Source organism: Danio rerio, chromosome 14 (assembly GCF_049306965.1).
Source record: "Danio rerio strain Tuebingen ecotype United States chromosome 14, GRCz12tu, whole genome shotgun sequence".
NCBI classification, from domain to species: Eukaryota; Metazoa; Chordata; class Actinopteri; order Cypriniformes; family Danionidae; genus Danio; species Danio rerio.
Genome location: NC_133189.1, coordinates 18,204,952 through 18,230,000, shown reverse-complemented (window position 1 = coordinate 18,230,000; position 25,049 = coordinate 18,204,952). Strand labels below are relative to the sequence as shown.

Below are 25,049 nucleotides of genomic sequence, written 5' to 3'. Positions count from 1 at the left end.
AACCCAGGCCCATTACGAATACGTACCCAGATCTACATTTCTGGGGACAGCGAAATACGTAAGTGGAGGTACGTCTGCTTGCAGTTTTTTGTTTTTGCAAATCCATCAGAGGCCGCTGTGTACGCTTTTTGCAGCCCAGGCTCATTCTGAAAACGTAGTCCCGTGGACATTTCTGGAGACGGCGAAATACGTCCCAGGAGGTACGTATTTTTTGGAGGTACGAATCTGGGAGAGGTCGCTGTGTGCGCTTTTGCGCATCTCAAATGTCTCTCACGAGTGCCATTCGCGCCCGCGATGTCATCGCGTAAACCCACCGGAGTCCGCTGTCGAACTACCGTCTGTCTGACTGACTGAATGATTGATGGGGCGAACGGCCAATAGACTGACCCACCATCCTTCTTCCCTAAACCCAACCAACAAAAGCTGTCCAGAAAAAGAAAGGGTTTTACCACATTATCAGCCTGATATGAACTTGTTCTCTTACCTACCTGATTTTTGGAACTGCTTTTTACCCGACTCGAACCCGGTCGTCATTGTAGTCAGCTCCTCTCTGCATCTCAAGTCCGCCGACGTACACAACGAGCTAACTGAACAAACTGGTTGTGGGGGGAAAGCCCTCCACATGGAGATAAGCGGTCAGCTGATAAGCGTGAAAAGGAACGGCGTCACCCCGTAGCGTTCGCTTAAAAAATGAAATGCAGCCATACCCCTGGCTACATAATTCGCAGTCTCCAGAAACGTCCACAATACTACGTTTTCAGAATGAGCCTGTGTTGGCTTTTTTATTTCTCTAGCATGTCCTCTTTTTTCATAATTCCCCCAATGGGCACAATATACGCTTCAGGCGACCAGGCCAGCTTGCCGTGGCCATGTGATTTCACCACGTTTTCGACCTATTGTTTTTTTTATTTATTTTTTGCTTTTGTTTTACGTGGTTTCTTGAATCGTTCATAGCCACACTCGAGCCCCATCGTTGCGGTCAACTCATTCCCACATCCCAAGTCCATCTGCATACGCGACGAGCTATTGGGCAAACTGGTAACACTGGAAAAGCCGTCCGAACAGTGGTAAGCGGTCAGCTGATAGCATTAAAAGGAACAGAAGCAGTAGTGTTCAATGAGTACGTTTACATGGACACCAATAATCCAATTTTAATATGATTAAGACAGTCCTCTGATTAAGAGTCCACCTTGTAAACAGCGATTTTTGATTAATCCGACTAAGGTCATAATCAAACTAAACAGAAATCGAATTAAGACATGTGGAGTATGCTGATTTAGTCGCATTATTGAAGTGCAGTACAGACATGTAAATGCCTTAATCAAAGTATTACCGTCGTGTAGGATTTTTGCCGCATTTTGTGAGAGGATAGTCTATACACATATGGTTTCACACTATTCTCTGCACCTACTGATTCAGTGAAGAACCACAAGCACCCGCATCCTGAAATGCTGAGGTTTTTTATAACATTTAAAAAGGGATTATGAAAGTAACATTTAAAAAGCAACTCATTTAAACATCTTAATCATACTGATTTTATTCAGAATAAGGCAAATAATTTGATTACTGATGTCCATGTAAACATAGTCACTGTAAAGATTATTCATGTGTGTCTGTGTTGCGTAGATTACGCATACGTAAGATATACGATTTTCAAGAGTGACTTTAGATCATTGTTTTTTTCTTGGTCTTCTTGTACTGTACAGTATTGGTAGGCCAATTATCAGATTTCCATTGTGTCTTCGATAATTATCTGTGCCTAGGCTGGAAATCTAAGATAGCTAATGTGCTATAGACAGCTATGTAATTTCTGCAGTGTATATAATAAATATTGATGGAATATTAACAAAGCCCTGTATAATTAACAGCATAGGCTCAGTCATTCATTTGCACAAATTATGATTAGAGATTATCACTTAATAAAAATGTGTTTTTGCACTGTTCCTGGCACAATACTATTTTAAGTCAGTAAATTAATTTTACATTGGTTGATAATTTGTGAATTAATGCATTTAGATGTTTGCCTCACATAACAATTTCCTTGTGTATGGCTTTTTTTTTTTAAAGAAAAAAGTCCTTAATTAATTAACTTAAACAACACTGCACTTAAGGTCATACTAATCTGACACCAAAAAAAAAAGTTATAACAATTGATACTCCAAAAAAAGACTAAAATATTATAAATTAATTAAGTATTATTTTTAATCAGCTATTTGCATAACTCCCAATAAATACCACATTATAACTTAACAGTGTCTATGATTCATAATCTTCATTTAGACATTTTTGCTCAAATTTATGTGAGGTGAGGAACATTTTAGGGAAGGATTTAGGTCAATGGTTTGCTAAGAGATCTGTACGACAAGCTCAACCTTCTCAAGTACAAGAAGTACATGTATCTGAAATGTGCAATAAAACATGCCCTAAATAATGTATTTCAGATTCACAAAAATGTAGACAGCGCCCTTTTGTGTTTTTGTCATCTGAAACATGTAACCAAACGTAGCCAGAGCAACAAATATTATGTTTTGCAAAAATGTAAGCTGGGGTATATATTTCCATCGAATCTGTTTATGATACATGTTTGTTTTGTTAAATATACATTGTAAAACATGCAGGGTTACACACAATTAATTCATGTTGTGCCAACACAAATCGATTAAGTTAACTTAACACATTTAAGTGGATTGAACATACTGCAAACCTCCATCTCCAAAACATCTCCTTGTGAATTCAGCACATTGAAAATAAGTAGTTTGAACAAGCAGCAAAATATTTTTTTGTGTGTATTAGTCAGGTTTTCATGTTTAGTTTGAGTTTATTTACATTTTTCTTCAACTGTGATACAGTTTTAGTGGTTATACTAATTATATGGTGTCAAAGCAACTATACAAATATCATCATACAGTTCCAGGCTAAGGGGCCATACACATATAGTGTCTTGTGCATGTGCAAGTTTATTATTTCCAGTGGAGGCACAAGGCTTGTGTATGCAAATAGGGAGCGACGCACATGTGTAATGTCCAGTCATACCTAGTTGAAAACAACTAAACTTTTCAGAATGCCGTGAACACACTGACAATCATGTGTCAAGAAAAAAACAATCAGCTTCATACTTTGAACAGAATATACACATTTTATTAATAACGGTAACAACGGTAACTATTCCACGCACTCAAACAACCACTCCTGCATCATTGAATGCCAGATGAGCATGTTTGTGTGGTCGTTCTCTGGGTGACTACCTATTGAGAGAATACCTATTGTCCAATCTAAATTTTGACTGATGTTTTTTGGATCAGTAGTTTTTGGGAAAAGATGGGAAAAGTGCCACCTACGCATGTGTACGAAAGATGATAGGTAATAACGGTTTTCCGTATATGATTAAAACAGTGTTCCTTACAGGGTGCGTAACTTCAATTTACCAGCAAAACTGAACATTGTTCATTCATACTCTTTTCGGCTTAGTCCCTTTGTTAACCTGGGGTCCCCACAGCCGAATAAACCACCATCTTATCCAGCACATGTTTTACGCATTGGTTGCTCTTCCAGCCACGACCCATCACTGGGAAACACCCATACACTCTCATTCACACACATACACTACAGACAATTTAGCTTACCCAATTCACCTGTACCCTAGACCTGTGGGGGAATCCGGAGCACCCGGAGAAAACCCAAGCGAACACAGGGAGAACATGCAAACTCCACACAGAAACGCCAACCGACCCAGCCAGGGCTCGAACCTGCAACCTTCTTGCTGTGAGGTGGTTGTGCTACTCACTGTGCCACCGCATCACCAAATAGACATTGCTTTAAGTCTTATTAAAAACCACCTTCAGAATATACTATTATTGTGTTTAAAATGAAGTTAATGTTATATTCAATAACTTTTTATTAAAGCTTGAAACGATATAACTTTACAATCATTTAAGTTTTATATCATGTTTATTTTATTACAGCATGAAAATTTCAAATATCAAAACATTAAATTCATGCAAATTAACACTAACTTAACTGACCTTTTATAAATATGAACATCATCACTGCATCCAAACAGCGTTTGCAGCCTGTCTCTCATGCTCTATCTCTGGGGCAGAGTTACGCCCTGCTGTTAAATGATATTTAAATATCCCCATTTCAAAGCATTTACACAACAAAAGATCATTTCTTTAACAATTTGTGATAATATAATATAAATTTCATAAAGACTGTAATACTGTGTGATGCATAAATTAAGAGCAAATGCATATTGTCTTTGCTCTAATCTTCTCCCTTCCAAAGCAACACTCGCCTCTTTAGCTTGCCCACTGTCTAATTTCAAGCGCATTAGTTGGACGTAGCAAACTTACTGATTTTTTTGGAAACTTATGGTAGGAGGGTTTCTATTGTGCTCGGTGGTGAAAGAGTAAGAAATAAAGATTTTACAGGTATATAGCTTGTCTACGACCTGTAAGTATTTATTCAGAGATTGGCATTTAAAGGTAATCTGCATGGAACATTGTTGTGTACGGAACATAATCTACGTTAGACTAACTCAGACAAACACAGAGCACCTAAGCACTGCAGTGCTTTTTTAATTTCCTCCATAAATAAAAGTTATATAATTGCTGCAACAATGGTTTATCAGTTTTTCATCCTCTGAGTAAACAGTTGATGGTTGCCTAGCAACAGCAGACGCCACTGCAGAGCAAGCACAAAGCACACTGACGATGGTGAAGGAAGCGACACGTCTTGTGCTTTCCATACACTTTTAGACATGATATGTGAATTGCCCCCAAATGCTGTTTCACCATGATAGACACCACAAGCAAATAAATAAATACTGTCGTTGTCAAATTCAAGTGTTTCCTTTACATTTTGAAAGGTACCACATACAGATGACAGCATTGTCATAATGGTTCATTTTCACACAGACCCTCTAAAAACAATGTTGCTGCAGCGGAAAGCGTACACTACTGCCTTATCATACAGTGACTCTGGAGGCAGCATTTGTGGATGAAAGCACATCATAAATTTCAGACACCCTTCTGAGACAGCATAATGCTTTACAGTTTTCTCAGTGGCTTTGGTGCATTTCTCACAACACTATTCACATTTGCACAACAGTTCATGCATTTCTCAAAACAAGTAGTACAAACTGCAAAACCTAGTTGATAACCTGCAAGCATGTCAAAATGGATAGCTTATTGCTCAAAGGCAAGTATTGATGTCATTGAAAGTGTCAGTTTCATCATGATGAAAACTCCCGACACTATTGTTTATGAACAAGATAGTCAAAAGGCTTTGTCATGTTTTCATTATGACAGTTTACTCTGTTACAGTTTTTCTCAGTCACTTTAGTGCATTTCTCACAACACTATAGATTTGCACAACAGTTAATGCATTTCTCAAAACAATTAGTCATTTGTGCACATCATAGTAGCAGTTTTTCATTCCTTCCAGCAAATTGCAAATGCTTTTGGACATGATTCTTTTGCTTTCATACAACTCTCTGCTGTTTATAACGTTATCATTTGCTTATGCCATGTCAGTCAAAATTAACTAAACTTGTGAATGCTGAATAGTCATTCCATATAAAACTAATAGTCCTCATTTTATTACATGCAAAAATGTGGAACTAGTTGTCAAAATCTGTCAAGCAAATTTACTAAAACAAAATTGCATATTTTTTTTCCTGAAAATGTCTTCCCAATTGAGCAATTTGATGAATGATTTACAGACCTGTGTATGTTGTAGGTTCAGTTCCAATATTTTCTGCAATATTGTTCACAGTTGAGCACAGCTCTACCCAAAGGAAGTTTCTGTTTGTTGTAAATAAGGGTGTATTTTTTTGCACAATGCTGTGAATAAATTCTAATTGCAAAGAGCATCTGCTGTAAAAATGTGAAACATGCATATTTAGTGTCTTGTACTCAGACATCTCAGTAAATGCAGTGACGTCTAACTTTACTGTAGTTTTCAAATGGCTATGCAAATAGTATATGGTGCTGTCTTGAGCATTTTCAGGAGCATTTGTTCCCAAAATCTGACCATTTGCATTGGAAAAAAATTATCAGAAACTTTTCATAATGAAAACATGACAAAGCCATTTGATTATTTTGTTAATAAACAATGGTGTTAGGACTGACTTATGTGACTTATGTTAGGACTTATGTGAAAAAGTCATTAAGACAATTCCTGCAACCATCATCCAAAATGCGGCCTAAATAATTAAACAGAAAGTTAACAGCTTCTTATCCGAACTAGTAAAAGTGCTTGTAGGAAAAAATATTTAGAATACACAGTTTTTGACATTTAGATATATCCTGTTTTAATACTATGGATAAAAAGTTTAGAATTATTTCCCAAAAAAATGACACTTCCATAAACAATGAAATAGAGTTCCTATCTCTTTATTGCATATATTCCCTTTACGCATTGATCAGGAATGTTTGGATTAAATTTGTGAAGTAATTAACTCAAGTAATATTTACTTATTTTTAAAAGTAAGGCTTTACTTTACCTGTTACTTTAAAAAGTATAATTAGTATGTAACGTGCGTTACTTATAATGAGTTACCCCAACACTGTTTACTTCAAACAAAAACATGCAATAACGATCTAGTCAGTTATTTCAGTTGACCACCCATTCATTCCCAATAGCTCAGGGAATTTCCATCGGTCTCCAGCCTCCAGCACCTAGACTGCAGCTCTGCACAAGAAGTTTGGCCAGGGGAGAAATGGTCGTGCCCAAATGAGCCTGGTTTCTCTCTAGGTTTTTTCCCTTCACTTTCGTTAATTGGTGAAGTTTGTTCCTTGCTGCTGTCACCACTGGCTTGCATGGTTCGGGAATTGTGGAGCTGCGCATCTTTGGTGTTTAGACTTTCAGCATTGAAAATTAAACCACACTATATTGAACTACACTGAACTTCAACTCTGAAAAGTGGACTGACACAGTTTCAATTTACTATAATCTTCTATGTAAAGCTGCTTTGACATAATCTACATTGTAAAAGCGCTATAGAAATAAAGGTGAAATGCATTGAATGTTCTTCCATGACCATCAATTTCTGACTCTCGTTTTTTCAGTTAGCACAGCCAGTTCACTGAAATGGAATTGGTAGCATTTTCATTAAATAAAATACTTTATTTAGCCTCCAGAAAAAAAACAACAGTAAGTAGTTTTCTCCCAACACTACCCAAATTCAGCATGCACTGTGGTGTATGCTTCGAATTACAAACAAGCGATACAGTATGTGCCCTCATCTGTCTCTGCCTAGGGGTTAACCCTTGCTAACTGCTTATGTATTACTCTAGTCATATATCACACTGACAGGTTAACAGTGAGAGCCCCAGATGACTGCTCCACACAGCGCCCTTCGGAAAAGAAACGTATATCCATATGGAAAAGATCTGGCAGACAGAACGCCCATCTCCATATCATGCCAATTTAGGATTGAATCTTTGGTTTACTCTAGATGATTTCAAAATGCTGCCCTAATAGCATGGCTAAGCCCCTTGTAAAATACCTTCCAAATGTCTCTGATTTGGCTCATTCATTCTTCGGTGCCGTCCAACTGTGTCTATGGGCTGTGTTTTGGCAGCCAATAGGCTTACACAAGTCAAACATCCTTACAAATGTTTTTGCTGTGTGCAGTGGAGAGTTAAACCCAGGTCCATTGAGCACAGTGCCAGGAGCTTGGGCTTTTTTTTTTTCATGTCGGTGTCATCTTCACATCTGGGGAGAGTAAATGAGAAACGCTGTGGATGAGAAGTGACCGCTCACACTGTGAGCTGCTTAATGTTTGTCATAAATCTTTTGGAGTCAGCATGCAGGCAACTCAATCTTTTGCTTTCAAAGCGAGCAAAGCATGTGGCCATAGATCATGTATAAACCACAAGAAAGACAGAACTTGACTTGTTTAGAAAAATGTGGACTGTTTCTGCATCATTTAGCATTGATTTTGGAGCCGTGAGGAATAATTGGTCCATATGCATTGCAAAACAATGCATTCAAATGTATACACTATGGGTTTCTGCCAAGAATTAAGGCTTTATTTTGAAATTAAGCAGGCAGTTTCCAAGAATTCATTGATCCGATGCTTTCTGTAATGTAAATGAAAATGTCTGAATTATTCATCAAGGCTTATTTTTTTACTTAGATCTTCAGTCAACTATGATTGTAAATCAATATCTAATGTTTACAATTTTAGGTTAATATACATGCTTATAGCTTTATATATATTTATATACGGGTGAGGGCAATTTTTTGAACCCTCCCGGGAAATTGTTATCCTTTTTCAAATATTACCCAAGTGATGAACATTTTTACAGTATTTTCCAGTATGTTTCCTTCTGCAGAAAGATCAATCTAGTTCAATTCATGTTTATTTCTATGGCGCTTTTACAATGTAGATTGTGTCAAAGCAGCTTAACAGAAGTTGTAGTCAATTGAAAAATGTGTCAGTTCAATTTTCATATTTAAAGTTCAGTTCAGTGTGGTTTAAATTTCATTGCTGGAAGTCCAAACACTGAACAGCAAATCCATCAATGCGAAAATGTGTTTTATTAGGATCAATATTATTAGACCCCTTTAGAAACATATATTTTTGATTAGTTAAAGAACAAACCACTGTTATTCAATAATTTGCCTAATTACCATAAATTGCCTGTTAAACTAATTAACCCAGTTATGATTCTTAAATGCACTTTAAATTGAAGTTACTAGTATCTCACAAAAGAACTAGTAATATAGTATATACTGCTATCATGGCGAAGACAAAAGAAAATGGTTATTAGAAGTTACTTATTAAAACTTTAATCTTTGAAAATATGTCAAAAATCTTCTTTCCATTACATAGCACCTGGGAAATATTATTAAAACAATTAAAAAATAAACATGAGGGCTAATAATTTTAAATCCAACTGCATATATTAACAGTTGATGTGCATCTTATAATGACCAAAGGCTACCATAGAATTTACAAATAAATGGTTAATTAAATGTTGCCTGTGAATTTATGTGGAAACAAATTTACCCATATATTACTCATTTTTAACAATAGATAGTGATTTACTGTGATAGATGTAAATGCCCTTGAAGGGGTGGTTCATCAAAAAAACAAACAAAAAAAAAAACCCACATTCATCACACAATTTACCATATTCCGTCAGTACCATTACTCAACTGTTTTGTTACCAACATTTTGCAAAATGTATTTGTTTGTGTTCAGCTGAAGAACAAATCTTATATAGATTTGGAACAAGGGGAAGGTGATTACAGTTTTTCTCAGTCACTTTGGTGCGTTTTTCACAACACTATTTACATTTTCACAACAGATCATGCATTTCTCAAAACAATTAGTCATTTGTGCACATCCTAGTAGCAGTTTCTTATTCCTTTCAACAAATTGCAATTGCTTTTGGACATTCATCAATTGCTTTCATTCAACTCTCTGCTGTTTATAACATTATCATTTGCTTATGTCATGTCAGTCAAAATGAACTAAACTTGTAAATGCTGAATAGTCATCCCATATAAAACTAACAGTCCTCATATCATTACTTGAGTCATTACATAAAAAAATGTTGAACTTGATGTCAAAATCGGTCAAGCAAACATTATAAAAAAATTTTTTTAAACTTTATTTTCCTGAAAATGTCTTTAAAATTAAACAATTTGATGAATGATTTACAGACGTGTATGTTGCAGGTTCAGGTTCAATATGTACTGCAATATTGTTTACAGTTGTGCACAGTTCAACCCAAAGGGAGTTTATGTTTGTTGTAAATTAGGGTGTTTATTCTTTTGCACAATGCTGTGAATAAATTAGGATTGTAAAGAGCAAATGCAGAGTAAAAATGTGAAACATACATATCCAGTGTTGTACTCAGATACCTCACTAAATGCAGTGATGGCTAACTTTACTGTAGTTTTCAAATGGCTGTGCAAATAGTATATATGTGCTGTCTTGAGCATTTTCAGGACGTGTCACCAATATCTGACTTTTTTGCATTGGAAAAATGTCCAGAATAAACTCATAATGAAAACATGACTAAGCCATTTGACTATCTTGTTCATAAACAATGGTGTCAGGACTCTTCATTTTGATGATACTGACACTTTGATTGACATGAATACTTGCTTTTGAGGAATGAACTATCCATTTTGAGCATGTGACACGCTTTTGCAGGTTATCAGCTAGGTTTTGCACTAACTGTTTTGAGAAATGCATTAACTGTTGTGCAAAAATGCACTGGTGTTGTGAGAAACGCACCAAAGCGACTGAGAAAAACTGTAAAATATATTTTATCAAATTGTGTTTAGACATATCCTAATGAACCAAAATAATATAATGATTTTTAACTGTAGTTGTAAATGCTGCAAAGAAGAAAATGCGTTCATTATTTTCTCACTCTGATGTAGTTTGAATTGCTTATGACCTCATTTCCTTTTTGTACTTCAAAAGGAGAACTTTTCAGAATCTCCTGCTCACACTCAAAATGTTGCATTTAATATAACACCTAGAAAAAAAGTAGTGGAATATCCCTGCTTTGGTTGTAAAATGATTGACAGCTAGATGACCATGATAACTTACAACAAATGCAGCAAATAAACAAACACACATTAAATTAATATTAAAGCAAATTAATTGTATCAGACCTATATTAATCTTATTTTCCTTGGAGTCAACTGCCATGCTAAAAGATTTTTTGAAAGCATATTTTTGAAGTTGTGATTTTTGATAAATAATACATTCAAATTTGCCTTGTTCACCATGCCTAATGTATATCCCTAGAACGCTTGACATTTGTAGTATGTGTCATATTGGACAACTGTGTGATGAAACCAATTTCAGTTCAGTTGAAACTACATCAGGATGAGTAAATGATGACTAACAACTGTTCTGTTTTCAGAAAATTCTCAGCATATTTATCATCTACATTAGTAGGAGACATTATTGCTCTTTCTATTTGTCATCTTCTTAGAAAACTCTAAGCTTTGGAAAGGTTAAGAATGGCAAATCTTTTAGTGTCATGTTTACTGTTGCTCAGCAATTTTTTACAGGAACATTCCTGTCAATGATTTTAAGTTTATGCTTTCAATGATTTTAAGTTTGGCACGTGCGTGAAAAAGCAGTCCAAAGCAGATTCTATTAGTGTTGAAGTTGATCATAATAATTAAATAGTATTGACCATCAGAACACTGTTTTGATAGTGATTGTATTAACTTCATCGCTACTCTCTAATGACAGTGGACCTCTTTTTTGCACATGAAATGTGCATGAAATGTTGTTGTGTGGTCATATATTGAGGGTAAATGTTCAAAAAGTTAAAATAAGTGGCTAGATGTGGCTTTTCGAGAGCCTCAGTATCGAAAAACAATTGTTTAAATATATAACTGAAGACATCTGCAATTCTATGCAATTGTCAACCTTGTCATGAAAAAAATTCAGTTTTCGCCAAAATACGGAAACCGTTTCTAAGTTTTTAGTACTGTACTTTAAAACTACTCAAAAATGTCTCTGTCAATGTTTTCAAACAATTAGATTTGATTTAGCAAAGTCACACCAGTGGCAATTTCACATCGGTCACATCCATAATGCAGAGGTGTCACATCCATAATGACACTTTTTCCTGATAAATGCAAAACTATGAAAGAAAATAAAATCAATCTATGTTGTTCTACACTCAAAAAAAAAAATTGTTGAATGAACATGATTTAATCGTGGCACCCTTTATGCATCTAATCCAATCAAGTAAACCTGAACTGCTTTGAACATGTTGTATGAACACAAAGCACATTTGTAGATAAAACATGGTTTCAATATGTCAGTCTAACTTCTTTGCAACTAATTGACTCAAAATGTTTGTATTGTGTTATTCTAATTAAAATGATTCTAATTTACTCAATGTAACACTAAAGCTTTACTTTAACAAAATTATGTCTTGTTAAATCAGCTTCATTCATTAATTTTCTTGTCGACTTAGTCCCTTTATTAATCTGGGGTCGCCACAGCAGAATGAACCAACAACTTATCCAGCAAGTTTTTTACGCAGCGGATGCCCTTCCAGCCGCAACCCATCTGGGAAACAGTAACACACTACGGACAATTTAGCTTACCCACCTGTACCACATGTCTTTGGACTGTGGGGGAAACCAGAGCACCCGGAGGAAACTCCACACAGAAACGCCAACCGAGCCGAGGGTCGAACCAGCGACCCAGCGACCTTCTTGCTGTAAGGCAAACGTGCTACCCACTGCACCACTGCCTTGCCCTGTTGTTTAAATTACATTTTTTAAATTACAATACTATGAAGCAAGATTTAAAATTAAGTAATTCAACACAAAAAGGGCAGAAAACATGTTATATATATATATATATATATATATATATATATATATATATATTTTTTTTTTTTTCTTTTATTATAGCCTTTAGCAGGCACCAATCACATTTAAACAAATTTCTTCTTTAATATTCTGATACAAAATTGTAATATATAATATAAAATGTATAAGAAACATTTAGCCAACAACATAACATGCATAACATTCAAGCTCTTGGGAAAACCAATTCCCAAACTGTGCCAAAAACACACGGTGATACTTCTTCTTGTTGTTTTCGTATGGTGACATCCAAACGCACTACCACCACCTACTGATATGCGCGAAGTGACTCTCCAGAGTGAGAGTTGTGTATGGGTTGCGTATAGGGAGGCTCCAGCCTGATCTCACGAGAAAACGTAAGTATTTTACGTTTTGCCAGTTTAGTGGCTAATTCGTACGAATTCGTACGATTTCAGTCGTACGAAATGATATGATTTTAAAAAGGTGACGTGGCAAATCGTACTAAATTGTACGAATTAGATCGTACGAATTCATACGAATTAGCCACTAAATGAAAAAGTTACGAATTGCCGTGAGATTGTGTTGGAGGCTCGGCTGTATAGAAAAAGACTAAAAATATGGGAGAAATACGGGAAAATACCTTTACGGGATGATAGCGGGATAGAGCTGTAAAATACGGGAGATTCCCAGGAAAAACGGGAGGGTTGACAGGTATGCTGTTGATGTTGACAGAACCTTTTTCTATTGTTATTCAATGTTAACGAAATAGACGGACCTGCATAACGAGTTCATGAGTAGCTAAGAATGGGTTGACAAGGATGTGTCCCTCCAAGTAAAGTCATGACAAGATTATAGTTTGACATATCATGAGTTCATGGTGGTTAAATTAAGCATAAGCTGATGTGGTAATTAATACATTAATTAACAAACTAGCATTTACTAACAAGTAATTAAGGTAGCCGTTAATCACACATGAACTCGCGTGACTCATGTAGTTAAAATTAGTTCATATTTAGCGCATAATAACTCACCGTTAGTCCATAATAAAATAATGTTTAGTTTACATACTAATACATCATTATTCATGTACTGTTATTGTAAAGTGTTACTGATAAAAAAAGGCAATTGAATACACTTAAGCCCTCATATTTCACATATATCCAGCATACGGTGGTGATATCCACCATTAAATGCTTAGAGCTGAAAATACTGGTGCAGAAAAGCCACCAGGATGTGAATGTTCATTCTGAACTGTAAACAGGTCACTGACTTGCCATCAAATATTTACAAAACTCTATTGTGGGCTTTTTGGGGCCGGATGGGCCTGAAACAGATGGATTGTGCTCATGAAATGCACTGGTCCAGAAATATTCACAGATGATTGACATCTGTGCTTATAGTGTCTGTGGAATCCCAGGGACAGGCATGAAAATCATTTTGCCCTGCTAGTCTGAAGAGAGAGAGAGAGAGAGAGAGCGAGAGAGAGCAAATACCACTTGAACACATTCATAGTTTCACACACCATATGTGAATCTCTGTCAAATCAATATATATTAAACTATTACAGGTTGTCCGCAGAGTGTTAAAATGTTTTAAATTTCAAAAACTAAATTTTAGGCCTTAAAAAGTCTTAAATTTGCTGAAATTTTGACTTGTAGGTCTTGAATAATTGAAAAGGGCTCTTAATTTTCCTCTGTCCATAAAAAGGTACCCAATTGGGCCAACATGCATCCAATCATCAATAATCCATCTCAATAGACCTTTTAACAAAACTTTATTTAAATCTATTTACCAATATGGTTTAATTATCGTTCCTACAATAATGTTTGTTTAAAAGTTCTCTGTTTATTTATAGTCCATATGTGGTGTGGACACTGACCTGGACAAACTGTTGTGTGTACATTTAGTTTATTATAGTTTTTAAAGATTTATATGTGAAATGTGTACGCATACAACCAGGGTTTGCTTGTTTTGATAATTTTTTGAAACTTGTGGCTAAGATATAACATCATAATATAATATATAATGAAAAAGTCCTGGATAAGTCTGAAATTTAATTAATAATGGTTATAAAAAGTCTTACAGTTGACTTTGTAAAACCTGCAGAAACCATGTATTACTTAACTGTTTCTAATTACATACAGCAAGTATTGAACACCTCCTGTTTTTTCCAGGGATTAATATTTCTAAAGGAGCTGTTGACGTGGAATTAATTAATTTGGGTTTGGTAAAAACCCAAACAATACAAATATAAAAATAAAACAAAACAAAACAAAAAATCTGAAAAATTAGTTTTGTGTGATTTTAGAATAATAGAATAAGAATATATTTTTAAATATATTTAGTATATAATTAATGCATTACTTTACTTGTTTAGCAGAAAAGTCATTTAATAACAGTATTTAGTTACTTTGTTACTAATTACGCCAACACTGATTGGACTGAACACAATTTATACATAGTATTCAGCTTTATGATATATACGTCTTTGACTTTCGTAAACGTGATGTTGAAGAAAGCTTAGACTTGAAGGTACTTTACTAAAACTAAAACTGTCAGATTCTACATTCTCTAAATTCCATAGAGGTTTGGATGTAGATAAAGGTTGTGAGTAATTAATTTGGCTTATTAAACTTAAAATTTCGTCCATTTACTCCCTTATACCTTTCTGGAGACTGTGAATTATGTAGCCAGAGCTACGTATGGCTGCATTTCATCTTTAAAACAAACTCTACGCGGTGGTATGACACCGCCTATGGCTTCTGTTTCTTTTCGCGCTGGCAGCTTACGTCCGTGTGGAGGGCTTTTCTGCTGTGAAGTCGCACAGTGGCTTGCCATGTACATCGGTGGACTCGAGACACAGAGAGGAGTTGACTGCGAAGACGGGGTTTGGATCTGGTAAAGAATGATTTCAGAAAGCAGGTAAAACAAAAACAAAAGGCAAAACATAAAATAAACAAGTAATGAAAAGGGTGAGAACGTGGTAAGGTCTGAAATCGTGGTAAAAATCAGGTGGCCGTGAAGACTTTTCTTTTTCTGGATTGCCTTTGAAAACACTGCCGGTTGGGTTTAGAGGGTTGTGGGTTTTGGTCAATTGGGAAGGGGGTGGGTTTTGGGTTTTGTGGGTTTTGGTTTAGGGAAGGGGGTGGATGGGTGTTTTAGTCAATCGGTCAGTCAGTCAATCGACAGCAGCCTCTGGTAGATTTTATGGTGGAGAACAGGAGGCGTGAACGACACTCGTCTATTCATAGTATTTACATTGTTGTTCTTTTTTGCTGATTGGATTACTTTTATTGTCCTTAAAGTTTTTATAAAGCCAAAAAGGTACATCATACTTTTAAACTCAAAATTGCATCAGTTTACTAACTAGACCACAAGAGAAATTAATGTTAAATAATGTTTGTAAAACCAAAATATTGAAAATATTAATATCTACCCTACTGAAAAAAAAAACTGCTTAAACTAGCCTAGGCTGGTTGGCTGGTTTTAGCTGCTCAACCAGGCTGGTTTTAGAGGGGTTTTGGCCACTTCCAGGCTGGTTTCCAACCATTTCCAGCCAGGCTGGGAGATGACCAGCTAAAACCTGCTTGACCAGCCTAGCCAGGCTGGGAGCCCAGAGAAAACCAGCTATGTTCAGCTTAAACCAGGCTGGTTAAGCTGGTTTTAGCTGGTCATTTCCCAGCCTGACCAGCTAAGACCAGGCTGGAAAGGGCTGTAAACCAGCCTGGAAGTGGCCCAAACCCCTCTAAAGCCAGGCTGGTCAACCAGCTAAAACCAGCCAACCAGCTTAGGCTGGTTTAACCTGTTTTTTTCAGTAGAGTATTGTTATACATTATTATGATCATATCCTTTTTAAATCTGTCAATAATGAAAAAAAATGTTTTACACAGAAATACATCAAATTAGAAAAACAAAACTTTAGACTCTGTACCAAACACATTCTGCACGCATTAGTTAGTTAAATGTTTTTTCTCTCTCTGACAGGATAATATGTGCTCATTTCCAACGTGTTTCCTTCAATCAATTTGTCATATAAAGTAAGACTTGTTGATGTGATTTGTGAAGTGATTTGGAGGCTCTTGTTTTGATTCTCTGTGTATCTCCTTGTCATCGTTTGGGGTTGATTAGATCCAGGTGTATCTCATAACTCTCTGTGACATGTTCATACTCCCATGTGCCCTGGGAGCAACAGAAGACATTTATAACATGAACATTCATAGCCCAATTAACTTGTGCATAATGACCCTTTGACCTCCCTGTCTTACTGTCAGCAAAATACCAACCAAATTTAGGGCCTTTTTGTGCGAGCAAGGAATTTATAGGTAAAACATGAATAATTATGCAATCATGTAATAAACGTAATAAACATCTGTTAATGGTTGTCTGGGTAAAGTAGCGAAATACCTAATGATCTGATCAAGGGAATAGATCATTTAAGTGAAACTGAGGTGCATTTGTCTATGGAGTTTAAATGAGAAAATAGTTGACTGCAGGAAAACTAAGCAAAACAAATAATAAATACAATAAATTGCTTTGATCTCAACCTAGGCTCATTCTGATTACATACCCCTATATACATTTCCGGACAGAGCAAAATAAATCCCAGGAGCTACGTTTTTTTGCAGTTTTTGTTTTCGTAAATCTGCCATAGGCCGCTGTGTATGCTTTTTTGAGAGGGGTCTGCATGCAGACCTGGTGCAGTGCAATCTGAGCTGCATCCAATGCTTTTTAATGTGCTCCCCTAATCCCATCCCTAATCCTACCATTCACAGTGACGTCACTCACTCCATTGAGTGCATTGTGTCTAACAATGCATCGCTGAGTGAGACAATCTCAGCTTGCATCATAAAGGCTGCATCCAGATACTATTGGCTTTTTCAGATCTCAAATATCTCTTGTGAGTGCCATTCGTGTCTGATATTCTCATGTAAATCCACCAGAGGCCGCTGTTTACTAACTTACTGACTGACTGACCAACAGACCGATCCCACCAACCTCTACATTTCCTAAACTTAACCAATAATACTTTAAAAACCACCTATTGACCCGCCCACCCCCTTCCCTAAACCCAACCCAGCAGTGTTTTGAAAAGCAATCCAGAAAAAGAAAAGCCCCCTGATTTTTAACATGTTTTCAGATTTTACCGCATTCCCACCCTGTTATTTACTTTGTTTATTTCATTTTTTTGTTTCTGTTTTTTTCTATCCGCTTTCTGGGACCATTCTTCACCGGTCTCGAATCTCGTGGTTGCGGTCAACTCCGCTCTGCATCTCAAGTCCGCCAACGTACGTTTTGCTAAACCTAAAATATGTTGCTCTGTGTATGTTTCGTTGCATGATACTGGGTTACCTCATGGATCTGTTCTTGGTCCCCCTTAATACACTATATCACTGGGACCATCATCTAATCACATGGTTTCTCTTATCATTATAATGCAGGTGACACACATCTCTATCTTTCATTTTATCCTGATGACCCAATGGTAGCTGCAATGATCTTGCACTGCCTGAAGGAAATCCCAGCTAGGATAAAAGACAATCACCTACTGCTTAATTTGGCTAAAAAAGAACCTCTCATCTTCCCTGCAACTTCACACATTCTTGTACACATCTATGAGAAAAAAAAAAAAACACAATCAATAATGTTTTTAAGAGCAAATGTAAAAGAAAATTGCACAACTGCCATGGTTGTCATGGTTGTGGGTTTGTGCACACTTTCAGTATTTGTTTTTATATCACTTTTGCGTGTCTGCATTGTCAAGCGGGTATGTTTCCCTTACCTCCATGTGCCTTTGTTGCTTCGTGTCTATGTTGTTGTGGTCATGTGGTTATACTCATCATTGCTTCACACCAATCAGCTGTTTTTAATCAGTTTGCCCCTGCTGTTGTTCATTTACTTCACCTATTTCTGTGTGGCGTTTCTTTGGCTGCGTCCGAAACCGCCTACTACTCAGTGATACTGTATTTAAATTTAAACATACTACTGCTACTTACTACTACTACATCCGCTATTTTGTCATGGTCATGTGACCTACCTGCGTCAGTTGCATCGCTTCACTTCCATTCATGAATTCTCTCGCAGGTCATTATGGGATAGCGCAGCGTGCATGGGATGCGCACTCCAGAATCTCGCCAGAAGTAGTAAGTCATACGGGTACTTCTAGCATACTGATTTTCGAACTCTATGAATTCGGACATACTACTCAGCTCGCATAGTGATTTTAGGGTACTATATAGTATGGAAGTATGCGGTTTCGGACGCAGTGTTTGTTTCATTAGCTATGTTTTCATCCAAAAGTGCAAATTAACTTTATGCGCAAAACTGGAATAGCGAATAAAAGATGTGCGAATGAAGCAGCGTTTCCATCCAATGAGTGAAAGAGAACAAAATTGTTACTTTCTGATTACCTGGTGACAAATATCAACAAAAGGAATGGAATTTGCTGCGGTAGGAGAAGCTTCATGAATTCTTTCTCCATTTAAAATAATGGCTTGCATCTCAGAAGACGATGCCGATGCGCAATGAACACGTGGTGGCGTTTAAAGTCGTGAGTCGCGGAGCACAGACCCTCTTTATTCTAGAGGTCATTAATAATATAATAACTAATGCTGAAACAGTTCAGGAATTTAGAATTACTTCAGATGTTTTACAATGTGCTCAACCTGTGGTTTATCCATTCACACACAATTTTATCATCCCAGGATCAATTATAACAACATCACATGACCTTTTTTAATGCGCATACTGGAATTTGTTCTGTAAAAGTGTTGCCATCCTAGTTTAGGAACATTTTTTTGTCGAAAAAAAAAATTAAGTTTAGATTTTTTATGCACATTTTTAAAATTGATGTTCATCTTGGCATCTCCATCAGCCGATTTTTTTTTTTTCGGTTTGTGAAAGAAGAGTTTAATTTTGTTTCAAGGAGTGTTTTATGTTAATTGTATCCATCAATTAATACGAGAATTTCTACATGACTTGAGTTTTTCTCCCTGCTCTTTTTTTTTTCACGTGTAGGATATATATATATATATAAAAATATATCAAATTTATTGTTTTAATAATTTCATGTGTTTTTCGTGTGCATTTACAATGCCATGCAGTTGTGTGCGTCATCCATTATAGTGACTGACTGCAATGTACTGTATAGTTATATATAGATGTATTAGCAGTTAAATGATTTAAATCCTTTTTATTGGATATTACGTCATTCAATGTGACTACGCTTATGACCTACTAACTACAGTTTGCCTTAAGAACAGTATGGTGCAACCGAAGTGAGAACAAATTTAGTTACAAACTAGCTAGTTGTTACTAAGCCCCTAGTGAGGACTTTATGTTCCAGTTGAAGAAAGAACTTACGATCAACTGGTGCAACCCTACCCGGGACTTTAAGTCGAGTGCACTGCATTACAAGTACAACCTTATATAATCATAGAGCAACTGTGAGCTGTCGAGCAAATCAGCCACACTAGAAAAGTTGACCATACAGAGATATATAGGTGACGTAAACCAAATCATTTACAAATCATACTAAAGAAATTATTACGTTGTTTTGTTGTGTTTCTTTTTTTGTTGTGCGAAGAACTGCACAAATTTATGTTCTATTTGTGGATAACATGTCTTGTTAAATATCATTAATGTGAAAAGGAACAAATGTTGTTGGCTTCATTTTACCTAGAAACTACAGTCAAATTCATCAATCTGAAGATTGTTGCTTGCACCGAATTAAGGCACACAATCACAAGTCACTCACTTAAAAACAACCACTGGCACTGCATCTCTTTACTTGAACACACTATTTCAGACTTATGTGCTTGGCAGTACTGTGGTGCAGTACCGTCCCAAAGGGGCACAAAATCAATTGCAAAGACTTTCACCTTAATGTTCCCTGTTGGTGGAATGACCTGCACAACTCAGAAACAGGAATAGCTGGGTCTCTGGACAATGTAAAGAAACGGCTGAAAACACTTCTGTTTCTTCAACACTTAATCCTTCAACAGCACTCCCTATTAATACTTTATCTACTGGATTGTTCTTCATCTGTCCTGATTGTTTGTTTGATTGTTGAAAAAGTGCACAATTCTAAACTTCTTAACTTTTATCTTGACAGATCTCTGCATTTACATATCGTTGCTTGATTGAAGAGCTTATATTTTCCTGAAGTTGCTTTAGATAAATGTGTCTGCTCAATCAATAAATGTAAATGTAGAGTTCCTTTGGGTAAAAGCGCCCACATAACGATTAAACGCAGATCTAAATATTTAAAAATGTGTTCTTTAATATTTAAATTACAAGTTTATTTTATAGGAAAATAAAGGAAAGAAAGCTTGTGATGTGTGGCTAAGCATGGTGGCCCATATACTAAAATATGTACTCTGAGTTTAAACCATCCACATGCACGCGCGCACACACATATACAGAAACATTTTTACTGCAGCCCCCGGGGAGCAGTTCAATGACTTGCTAAAGGGTCTCATCTCAGTCGTGGTCCAATCCATGCTGGTGGCGAGATTAAAACCTGCAATATTTTGGTTACAAGCCAAAAGGAATTCTACTAAAGCAGAACTGGCTCCTGGATTAGATCAGTGAACTCCATTGGTGTGATGTAGTGATAGTGATCTAGCCTGAATCCACATCTCTTTGTCATATTTTTAATTATTTATCCAAATTATTTGTATTTTTAATCATGTATCTGTAGTATTCAAACTTTGAAAGGTTTAGACTCAGAGCCTACAAAGTGCTCCCTTCACGATCACTAACAAGCTGTCTCTCAGCTAAATTCTGTGAGATCTGTTTAAATCTCTTATTTACACTGATAGAAAAAGTGGGCAGAACTCCACAGTGAACAACATTTTTGACATTCCGGGAATTGATTCTGATGTAACTTAAATACTTCTGACTGATCAGTGCTTTCAAGAGCTCAGCTGATTGCTCAAGGCTGCCAAAAACACAGATTTAAGGTCAAACACAAACAGAAAACACACATCTGTTTCACCAGTGTGCTATTATTACAGCTTCACTTGAGGATGCTCTTGCTATCATTTTATCATCTTGCAGAGCCAGGCCTGTGCGTAAGGGAGAAAATGTTCCCCATGCAGATTTTAGAAGTCATGCAAAAAACCACACTGAAGCTGGTTTGGTTTGAACATGACTTTCAATGTGGGATGTGCTTCATGCATTGCCTCCATGTTAGACAGATCTTTTTGCGTAAAAAGTACATCCAGAATTTTTGATTTTGTTCTCAACCCAGAATATTTAATTCGGTGCATCTTTAATTTTTAAAGGTATCATAGAATAAATTTGCATATACAGGTATAGCTGAAAAATAAGAGTTCAGTACATGGAAAGATGCACCATGAGCCTCAAACACCATTGTTTCCCGTGTCTTATGTAAATCCTGTAAGTGTAAAATCTAAAATCTGATATATAAAATATCTTATCTTGCATTATACGTACTATGTATGTGGGACTCTTATCTTGAAAATGAGAGCAGAATTAAAGAACTCTCAGGTAATTAATCCTGGCATGAAGTATCATGTCGCAGCTCATTATCAGAATGCAAAAACACCATTGTTTCCTTTTTCTCATGTAAATCCTGTAGGTGTAAAATCTAAAATCTAATACAGTACAACATATCTTATCTTGCATTTACTTCCTATGTATGTGGGACTGTTAATACTCTTAATACTAGCGTGGAGTATACCATTTTATTGCAACTCATCATTAGAATCCAAAAATTTTGCATGTTTGCTTGTTGTATATGTTTAACTGTTATGGTCTGTTTAAATGTATCTTTTGTTAGTTTAAAGGGCCATGAAACCCCCTCGTTTCAGCAGGGTGTCTTTTTACACCTCTACTTTGGAAAAAGTCAGAAAAGTGGGCGTGTCCAGCTCTGTTTAGGGGGGAGTGTCGGAGGAACTAAAGTGGGAGGGTGTGGGAGTGTCTATTTGGGCACGCGCGAGTTTCAGTCAAAATACACACACATGAGAAAGTGATGGTGTTTAACCTACATGGACATCTGTAGTCGAATTATTTGGCAAATTATTAAATGTTGGACTTTAACTGCAGTTTGGCTCTTTCATTCAGGGAATTCATTCATGCCCCTCGCGACAAACGCGATATTTGATTCGAGGAACTGCTCTAAGCGTGTATTTTTCATGCAATGTTTGATACCGCACGGCGAATGAGAGAAAAAAAACCCCTCCGCATTTCCCAGAAACTTAGATGCACACGGCAGGTAGCGTCAGAAAGCCGCGTGGGTTATTCCAGTCACAAAATGCGGTGCTATGTTTGCACTCAGTGCAATAGTTAACTTAATTCGATACGAACAAACTGAATAAACAAAGAGCACTGGTCGCTCACTTACCAAATCTGTAGAGACAGGACAATCACCAGCAACTAGAGCCGCGTCTTTATGAAGAGGAGACTAACGTTACAAGCGAATCCGGATTTCAGCGTTTGCAGATGAGAACAGCTCTCAGGTAAACAATGTTCCTCCTTAGACACGTAAGTTATTGTTGTCGCGCGTCGCGTGCACTGTTAATCCACACGTGATCCAGCTGAGCTCTCACAGAGAGAAAATGAAAACGAAACTTAATGGCAGCAAACTATAAAAGCAACACTTCACGCTTGTTTTGCCAACACAACGTGGCGTCTCTGTGGCGTTAACATGGTGACACTAATGAATATTAATGAAGTTGCACAATAGAGCGTGCTAATTGGTTTGAACCAAGCCTTACTCATGCATTAATGCAGCACACTGTAAGACGTAATAAGACTTACTCTGGTACAGACGCCCGGTCTGCACGCTGGAATACACGCTATTATGTCATGACCGTGACGCAGCTTCAAAAATTCGTTTCAAACAGAAAGTACGAATTTGCTTGAAATAACGCAAAAACAACCAATTTACACTCTTTAGTGAAATATAGGTGTCCTAATAGTGTTTTTAGCAGTGTGGGACACATATACGACTGTCAACAGCTCAAAAAATGTGTTTTGGTGTTTCGTGACCCTTTAACATTTATATTGTAGAATGTGTAGAGTAATAAGAGTTTGTAATAAGGCAACAAACATGTAATTTGTGGAGCTGCGCATCAATGGATTTGCTCTACAATGTTTGGACAGCAGTGAAAATCCCCACTAAACTGAACTGAACTGAAAACTGGACTGACACAGTTGCAATTTACTAGAACTTCCATGTTACGCTTCTTTGACACAATCTACATTGAAAAAGCGCTATATAGATGACTTGAATTGATTTGAAACATGTAGACTGCTATAGGAGTCTTCCATACACATCAATGCATCATGTCTCTTACTATTCTTTTCCGGAGTGAAAGGACACCAATAAACAAAAAACTCTGTTTATACAGAGGTTAATATTAAATTTTGCCTTTACTTTTATGTATGTTACAATCTCAAAACACCACTCTAAATATATCTTCACTGGCTCACATTTTTTTGGAACAATTTGAATTTAGCCTATATTTCATCCACAACACAACTCACTTTTGTTTCATTTACTTTATTTTGTTTCAATACATTTCATTCACTCACTCCTTCTAGCTAAAACAAACCTCTCTACTACTTCATTTGAAAAGAATGACATTTAACATGCAATCTACTCAATTTGTTTCAAATATTTTTGACAGTTGTAGAATTATTTTGATTGTATGTATTTCAGAACTAATCAAGCTGTGTGCAGTGGAGTAAAGTAACAAATTACAAATAATCCAATTACAGTAATTTTTCTCAGGAATTTACTAAGTATTTAAAAAAATGTGTACTTTTACTTCCCCTTGACTACATTTTTAGTGCTATATCAGTACTTTTACTATAACCTGCAGTCATAACTTTTTTTTCTATGGGGATTGGCTAAAGTGAAAATATCAGTCCTTCTATTCTTGTCCTATCAAATCACACAGAAAGTAAATCGCTTCTAACTAAGCAACCTGAAGACATGGGCACTTTATAAATGCACCAAACCTTTTGGAGGCATTAAAAATGTCCAAGAAGATGTCCAAAATCTTTACACGCATTGACCCAGAGACCCAGTTTATAGACTGCATGTCACTAATAAGAAAATAAAGGATGTCGACTGTGAGATGACTGAAATCACCAAACAACCTTAAACAATTGCTAAATGGATCAAAAGAAGAATGGAAGGAAGGGCCGAATGAAGGAAGGACCGAACAAGTAATGGAAGTAAGGACCAAATGAAGGAAGGAAGGACCAAATGAATTAAGGAAGGATTCAAGGAAGGAAGGAAAGAACGAATATGGGAAGATAACTGAATGCACTAAATGATGTTACGTTTACACATCCCTCAAACACTGCATGTAAACGCATCAACTTTTCACAGTGTAATACTCACTACTCTTGAGTACTATTGAAAAGTCTACTTTTTACTTTGAGTAACACCTACAACAGATATTTTTACTCTACTTGCACATAATTTATGTGCAAGTAATAGTACTTAAGTATGATTTTTCAGTACTCTTTTCACCACTTGCTGTGTGTGTGTAAGAAAGAGAGAAAGAAAGGTAGCAGACACTTGCACAAGCAGCGGAGCTCATTAATATTCACGGCTGTTCCAAATTCAGTCAAAACCAAGTTTTTCATTTGGGGGTAATTCCCGTGGTAAAAAATGAGAATATACAACTGCTTCTGGAGAATTTTTGTACTTACCTAAGCCACATATGCCTACTCTGTAG

At 36.4% G+C, this 25,049-nt stretch overlaps 1 protein-coding gene across 4 annotated transcripts in view; it reads left to right on the top strand.

Annotated features, from left to right (window-relative positions):
* Positions 1 to 25,049, top strand: part of flt4 (fms related receptor tyrosine kinase 4) — a 141,185-nt gene that overhangs the window by 8,581 nt on the left and 107,555 nt on the right. The gene's annotated exons all lie outside the window — the stretch shown is intronic.